Genomic DNA, 8298 nt, shown 5'->3' on the forward strand with positions numbered 1-8298 from the left:
GAACCTGCAAGGGACAAAAGACCCAACTCTCTCCAACACCTCCCTACTGAACAGAGTGGTTGTGGAGGACACAGAGGGGAGTGGAAAACTGAGGGGGCTGCAGGCAAAGGTTGGAGAACAGGTTCTGAGGAAGTTTGACTTGCGAGGCTCTGAACAGCCCTGAGGCAGGATGCACTGCCACATTGTCAGGTTGACTTACAGGGAACATTCTGACCAGAGTTTCAGCTGAGAGTCTGTTGAAAACTGCCATCTGCAGGCAGGCAAAGGAAATGCATGTGAAGGAAATAAAAGCAAATAAATAAAAGAGACTTTTTAGGGTCTTTACAGCCTCCCTCCCCAAGGCCCATGGAAGCAGGTCTGCAACCCATTACTGGGTCCATGTCCCATATTTGAGCAACTAAACAGACACAATCCTAAAGAGAACAGGATAAACCAAGAATCAAAGAATGGCAGTAACACACAGCTTTCCAATAACAAAATCCTACACAAGACAGAGAAATTGAAACTTAGAGGAAACTTATCATCATAATCTGATGCCTAAACATGATTAAAAAAATAAATAACAAGCCATACTAAGAAAAAGAAAGCTATGGCTCAAGGAAAGGAATATATCAAAGCCCAAGATGAGGCACAGGATTTCAGACAGCTAATCAATGGGGTTCATACAAATTACCTAAGACAAATCAATAAGTCAAAAGACAATATGGTTAAAGAGATAAAAGGCATCAAGAGGCATTAGGTAAACACAAGGAAGAATTCAAAACCTGAATAGAAAAATAACAGGACTTTTGGGGGAAAAAAGGCATAATAAGTGAGATAAAAAACACAAAGTGAATGTGGCTCAATCAATTAGGTTCCCACCGTCTACCACATGGGATGGCCATGTTTGGTTCCTGGTACTTCCTAAAGAAGAGAGTGAGCTGGCATGATAGGCAAGTATGCACACTGACACAAGATGATGCAACAAGAGACACAAGAAGGAAAACATAATGAGAGATACAACAGAATCAGGGAGCAGAGTCTCGCAGTGCCTCCTAAAGAAAAACATAGAAGACTGATCAGACACAGCAAGTGCAAACAAGGGAATGGGGAGAGATAAATAAATAAAATAAATCTTTTTTTAAAAAAACCACAATAGAGGCATACAACAGCAGATGAGAAAGGATAGAAGAAAGAATAAGTGATGCAGAAGACAGAACAGTTGAAATTGAAGAAACAGAAGAACAGAGAAGGAAAAGAAAGGAAAAAATTGAGCAGGGGCTCAGAAAGTTGAATGACAACATGAAACACACCAATATACATGTCATGGGAGCTCCAGAAGGAGAAGAGAAAGGAAAAGTGGCAGAAAAAGTATTTGAGGAAATAATAGCTGAAAATTTCTCAATTTTCATGAAAGAAATGAATTTACATAATTAAGTACAGCACACTCAAATCAGAAAAAAAATGAAAAGACCTACTGCAAGACACATACTATTCAGAATATCAATTTGCCAATGATAAAGAGAAAATTTTGAGAACAGTGAGGCAGAAGCAAACCATCCTGTACAGGGATGCCCAGTAAGATCTAGTGCAGATTTCTCACCAGAAACCATGGAGTTGAGAAGACAGTGCTATGATATAATTAGGATACTGAAAGAGAAAACCTACCAGCTAAGAATTCTTTATCCAGCAAAATTGTCCCTCAAATGTGAAGTTGAGTTTAAAATATTTTTAAAAATGAACAGAAACTAAAGTGGTTTGTAAAAATAAAAGAATCTTCTTCAGAAGCACTAAAGGCCCTAAAGCACAAAAGAAAAAGAAAGGAGAGAGAGGCTTGGAGGTAAGTGTAGAAGAGAAGAGTATCATAAAGGAAAGCCAAAAGAGTGAAAACACAGACTAAAATAAAATATGACATGAAAGGAAAGACCAAAATGGTGGAAGTAAATAATACACTTACGGTAATATCATGAAAATGAATGGATTACACTCCCCAATCAAAAGATATAAATCACAGAATGTTTTTTAAAAACATGGCCAATTTTATACTGTCTACAAGAGACTCACCTTAGAACCAGGGAAACAAATTAACTGAAAGTGAAATGCTGGAAAAAGACACTCCCACAAACAGTAACCAAAAAAGAGCAGGGGTAGTTGAACTAATATTGGACAAAATAGTCTTTAAATGCAAAAAAGGTATGAGATACAGAGGCCATTATATCTTAATAAGAGGGGCAATCCACCAGGAAGAAATAACAGCCATCAATATCTGTGCACATAACCAAGGTGCCCCAAAATACATGAGGCAAACTCTGGCAAAACTGAAGGGAGAAATAGACATTTCTACAATAATAGCTGGAGACTTCAAAATACCACTCACATCATTAGATACAACAACTAGACTGAAAATAACCAAAGAAACAGAATTTGACCAATATGATAAATGAGCTAGATGTAGCAGAATACACAGAACTCTGCCTCCCAGATCAGCAGGTTGTGCATTCTTCTCAAGTGCTCACGGGTCCTTCTCCAGAGTAGCCCACAGGCTGGGTATCAAGGCAGGTCTGGGGAAACGGACTTTGGCCCAGTGGTTAGGGCGTCCGTCTACCATATGGGAGGTCCGCGGTTCAAACCCCGGGCCTCCTTGACCCGTGTGGAGCTGGCCATGTGCAGTGCTGATGCGCGCAAGGAGTGCTGATGCGCGCAAGGAGTGCCTTGCCATGCAAGGGTGTCCCCCGCGTGGGGGAGCCCCACGCGCAAGGAGTGCGCCCCTGAGGAGAGCCGCCCAGCGTGAAAAGAAAGTGCAGCCTGCCCAGGAATGGCGCCGCCCACACTTCCTGTGCCGCTGAGGACAACAGAAGCGGACAAAGAAACAAAAGCAGACAAAGAAACAAGATGCAGCAAATAGACATCAAGAACAGACAACCAGGGGAGGGGGGGAAATTAAATAAATAAATAAATCTTTAAAAAAAAAAAAAAAAAGAAAGACAGGTCTGCACACATATAAAAAGATGTAATTACACAGAGCACCTTCACAGATCAAAATGGAATGAAACTGGAAATCAGTAATAGACAGGAAAGAGGAAACTTTGCAAATGTGAAAAGGCTAAACAACACACTCCTAAACAATCAATGGTTCAAAGTAGAAATTGTAAGAGAAATTAGTAAATATCTTGAGGTGAATGAAAACAAGAACATAACGTATCAAAATGTATGGGATACAACAAAGGCATTGCCAAGAGGGAAATTCACAGCCCTAAGCACCTATATTAAAAAAGAAGAGGGAAACAGATTTGGTTCAACTGACAGAGCATCCACCTACCACATGGGAGGTCCAGGGTTCAAACCCTGGGCCTCCTTGACCCGTGTGGAGCTGGCCCATGCGCAGTGCTGATGCGCGCAAGGAGTGCCCTGCCACGCAGGGGTGTCCCCCGCGTAGGGGAGCCCCACGCACAAGGAGTGCACCCGTAAGGAGAGCCGCCCAGCGTGAAAGAAAGTGCAGCCTGCCCAGGAATGGTGCCGCACACACGGAGAACTGACACAACAAGATGCCACAACAGAAAGAAACACAGATTCCTGTGCCGCTGCAACAGAAGTGGACAAAGAAGAACACGCAGCAAATAGACACACAGAACAGACAACTGGGGCAGGGGAAGAGGAGATAAATAAATAAATAAATAAATCTTAAAAAAAAAAAAAGAATTATATACCATGACCAAGTGAGATTTATTACTGGTGTACAAGGGTGGTTAGACAAAATAAAATAGATTAATGATTTTCTCTCTAAGATTGGGAAAAAACAAGAATGCCCAATGTCACCATTGTTATTCAACATTGTGCTAGAAGTTCTAGCTAGAGCAATTAGATAAGGAAAAAAAAAAGGCAACCAAATAGGAAAAGAGGAAATAAGACTCTTAAAATTTGCAGATGACATGATCCTATACTTAGAAAATGCTGAAATGTCTCTGACAAAGCTACTTGAGCTAATAAATAAGTTCAGCAAAGTGGCAAGATACAAGATCAAAATGCAAAAATCAGTAATGTTTCTGTACACAAGTACTGAAAACTGTAAGGAGGAAATCAGGGGGGAAATTCCATATATAGTAGAAACAAAAAGATTCAATACCTAGGAATCAGTTCAGGGCCTGTATGCTCAAAACTATAAAACAATGTTAAAAGGAATCAATGAAGACCTAAACAAATGGAAAGACATTCTGTGTTCATTGATTAGAAAACTAAATATCATGACGATGTCAATCCTACACAGACCGATTTATAGATTCAATGCTGTACCAATCAAAATTCCAACAGCCTATACTACAGAAACAGAAAAGGCAATAACCAAGTTTATTTGGAAGGCAGAGTTCACCTGAAAAGTGAAAAGCATCCTAAAAAAGCAGAGGGAGGTGGGAGGACTTTCACTGCCTCACCTTGAGACATACCACGAAGCTACAGTGTCAAAACAGTATGGTCCTGGCATAAGAAATACACACTGATCAGTGGAATCAAACTGAGAGTCCAGAAATAAACCCTCACCACTAGAGCCAACCGGCTTTCAACAAACCTTTCAACACCATGTTAATGAGAAAAAACAGTCTCTTCAACAAACGGTGCTGGAAGAACAGGACATCCATAACCAAAAGATTGAAAGAGGACCCCTGTCTCAGTCCTCATACAAAAATCAACTGAAAATGGATCAAAGACCTAAACACAAAATCCAGGACCATAAAACTACCAAAAGAAAATGTAGGGAAATATATTCAAGATCTTGTGTAGGTGGTGGTTTCCTGGACCTTACGCCCAAACCACGGGCAACAAAAGAAAATAGAGAGGGAAGCCAATGTGGCTCAAGTGATAGAGCTTCTGCCTACATATTGGAGGACCTGGGTTCGATCCCTGGGGCCTCCTGTTGAAAAAGCAGAAAGCCAGTGCCAGCGCAAGTGAGTCATGCAGCAAGATAATGACGCATCAAAAGAGAGACAAGGGGAGAGTAAAGGTGACGCACAGCAGAAACCAGGAACTGAGATGGTACAATTGACAGAGAACCTCTCTCCCTATCAGAGGTCTCCAGGATCGAATCACAGTGAATCCTAGAGGAGAGAAAATGAGAAGAGAAGAAAACACAGACAACAAAAACAGCAGGGTGGGAGGAGAGGAATGGTGGGAAATAAATAATTTTTTAAAATCTTTTTTAAAAAAAGAAAAAAGATAAATAGGACCGCCTCAAGCCTAAACACTTTCGTACCTCATAAAGCGTAAGTTACTTCCCTCACCAAAGTCTTTTGCCACGTTTTGGAACAAGATGGCTGCCGACATCTGCCAGGGCTCAGGCTTGCAGGGCTCCTCTCTCCCTGGGGTTCATTTCTCTCTTGGCACGGCTCCTCTGTTTTCTCCAAGAAATCAGCCATAGACTAGGAGGCTCTCTAGGCTTTGCCTCGCTCCAGAAGGCCAGGTGTGGACTATCAGGTGCCCGGCTCTGTCTCTCTCCCTGGGGCTTGTCTCTCTCCAGGCTCAGGCTGCTCTGCCCCTGTGAGTGCTTACTTCTTAGGCCCCAGCTCAAAACTCCAACTCTCTTCTCTGTGGTGCAGTTTTTCTGTGAGTTTCTGCCCACCAACGGGATGGGGACTCAATGTCCTACGGACGAGGCCCAATCAAAGCCTTAACCATTATTTAATCAAGTAAAAGTAAAACTTCTGAATCCAATACACTCTAATATGCCCAGAGGAAAAGAGCAATTTACAAAAATAATCCAATATCTATTTTTGGAATTCATAAACATATTAAACTGCTACAACACGCAATGGAATGTTATGCAGCAGTAAGGAGAAATGAAGTCGTGAAGCATGTGACGACATGGATGAACCTGGAGGACATTATGTTGAGTGAAGCAAGCCAGACACTAAAGGACAAATACTGTGTGATTGTGCTACTATGAAATAAATATATTTGTAAACTCAGAGCGTAAGTAACTAGACTATGGGCCACCAGAAAATAGAATGAGGTTAGAGAATGGAAGGCTGATGATTAATCTGTGCAGAATTGGTAAAAAGGATGTGTGTTAATCTATGGAAATGAATAGAAAATGTGAAAGCACAGCATAATGTTTATAACTAGCAGTACTATTATATGGGTATGACAATGGTTGAAAGGGAAAGTCTAAGGTTATGTATATTACTAAAAGAAAAGCTAAAAAATTTTAATCAGTTTTTTACCCGATTTATAAAGATGAAATTAGATTAGTGGTTATGCAGGGTTGGGGAAGGATAGAAGGATTGAGAAGTGACTGCTAAGGGGTATGCAGTTTTTCTTTTTGGAGTAAAGAAATGTTTCTAAAAAAATTGTGGTGACGAATGCACAGCATTGTGATTATACTAAAGCCATTTATTGTACACTTTGAATAGATCATAAGGTATGTGAATATATCTCAATAAACACTTAAAAATAAATAAATAAATGTGCAAGAATAGCCAGAAATAGCAGCTATGTATGGCAGGGGAAGCATACAGAGATGGAGAGGTGAAGAATTTTCTTGTGTGTTTTATTATTATTATTGAAATAATGAAAATGCTCTCATAATGATTGAAGTGATGAATGCACAACCATGGGATTATATCAAATACCACTGAGTATACATTGATGACTTGTATGTTTTATTAATATATATCAATAAAATTAATTTGTTTTAATTAAATAATACAACACATCACATTAACAAATTGAAGGGAAAAAAACACATGATCATTTTGATTGATGCAGAAGAGGCATTCAACAAAACCCAACAAACTTTCTTTATGAAAACACTTCCAAAGATAGGACTAGAAGGAAGTTTCTTCAATATAATAAAAGGCATATATAACAAACCCACAGTCAACAATGTACTCAATTGAGAATGGTTGAAAGCTTCCCTCTAGTATTGTGAACAAGACAAGGGCACTCACTTTCACCACTGTTATTCAGCACTGTACTAGAAGTTCTAGATAGAGCAATTAGACAAGAAAAAAATAATAAAAGGCACCTAAATAAGAAAAGAGGGAGCAAAGCTCTCATTATTCACAGAAGTCCTGATCCTACAGAAAGAGAAAAGGCCATTACCAGATTCATTGGAAAGGGAAAGGGCACCTGAATAGCAAAAATCATCCTATGAAAGAGCAGTTTGGGAGGAATCTCACTGCCTAAACTTGAAACATAATAAAAAGCTACAGTGGTCAAAACAGCATGTTAATAGCTTGTTCTGGAAGGCATTGATTCTGGAAGAAATAAACTTAGAATTTTGAAGATATGTGGTCATGAATGGATTTCATCCAGTTTAAACCACGATGCCAGACCCATCTTCCCTCAACCCCAAAAGAAGAGGGTCTCACACCATGTCAGGCAGGACCTACTGCTCCTAACCAGCAGGAAGCAGCTACAGAAGAATGACCACCACCCTTCAGCACCCCCTTGAGAATAAGGGTGCAAACCCTCTGAGGGCGGAGGGTGAGGGAGGTTAGTGTAGGAAACAGGGAAGGCGCTGGAGCCGGCAGAGAACGTGGCCGTGAGGCCCTGCCCAGAAACCTCCTGCGGGGAAGGCTGCCGCTAAAGAACAAAGCCAAAAGGGCCTGCAAGACCCTGGCCACGAGGTCCTGTTGAAGCTCCTTTCAGTGTTAAGGATGAGCCTCAGATGCCTCCAAACAACAGGTCTCTTCACTGGGCCCCTGAAAGCTAGCAGGTGGAACAGCCAAACAGAACAGCAAACAGCTGCGCCCCTCCCAACATTAGGAAGGGGGGGAAATGAAAGACTTTAAAAAGGCCCACCCCAGGGCCCCACAACGCATCGCACCCTGCAGCATGCCTGCAACCTGTCCCAGGTTGCATACTGTTTCTCTTTTCTTATTTCTTTTTTTTTTTTTTTAAAGATTTATTTTTATTTATTTAATTCCCCTCCCCTCCCCCGGTTGTCTGTTTTCTGTGTCTTTTTGCTGCGTCTTGTTTCTTTGTCCACTTCTGTTGTCGTCAGCGGCACGGGAAGTGTGGGCGGCGCCATTCCTGGGCAGGCTGCTCCCTCCTTCGCGCTGGGCGGCTCCCTTTATGGGTGCACTCCTTGCGCGTGGGGCTCCCCTACACGGGGGACACCCCTGCGTGGCACGGCACTCCTTGAGCGCATCAGCACTGCGCATGGGCCAGCTCCACACGGGTCAAGGAGGCCCGGGGCTTGAACCGCGGGCCTCCCATGTGGTAGATGGACTCCCTAACCACTGAGCCAAAGTCCGTTTCCCTTTTCTTATTTCTTAATAAATTCTTTACTCCCTTGCCAAAACAAACAAAAACCAGCAAGGTATGGGC

The sequence above is a fragment of the Dasypus novemcinctus genome, chromosome 20, assembly GCF_030445035.2.
Source record: "Dasypus novemcinctus isolate mDasNov1 chromosome 20, mDasNov1.1.hap2, whole genome shotgun sequence".
Classification (NCBI taxonomy): domain Eukaryota; kingdom Metazoa; phylum Chordata; class Mammalia; order Cingulata; family Dasypodidae; genus Dasypus; species Dasypus novemcinctus.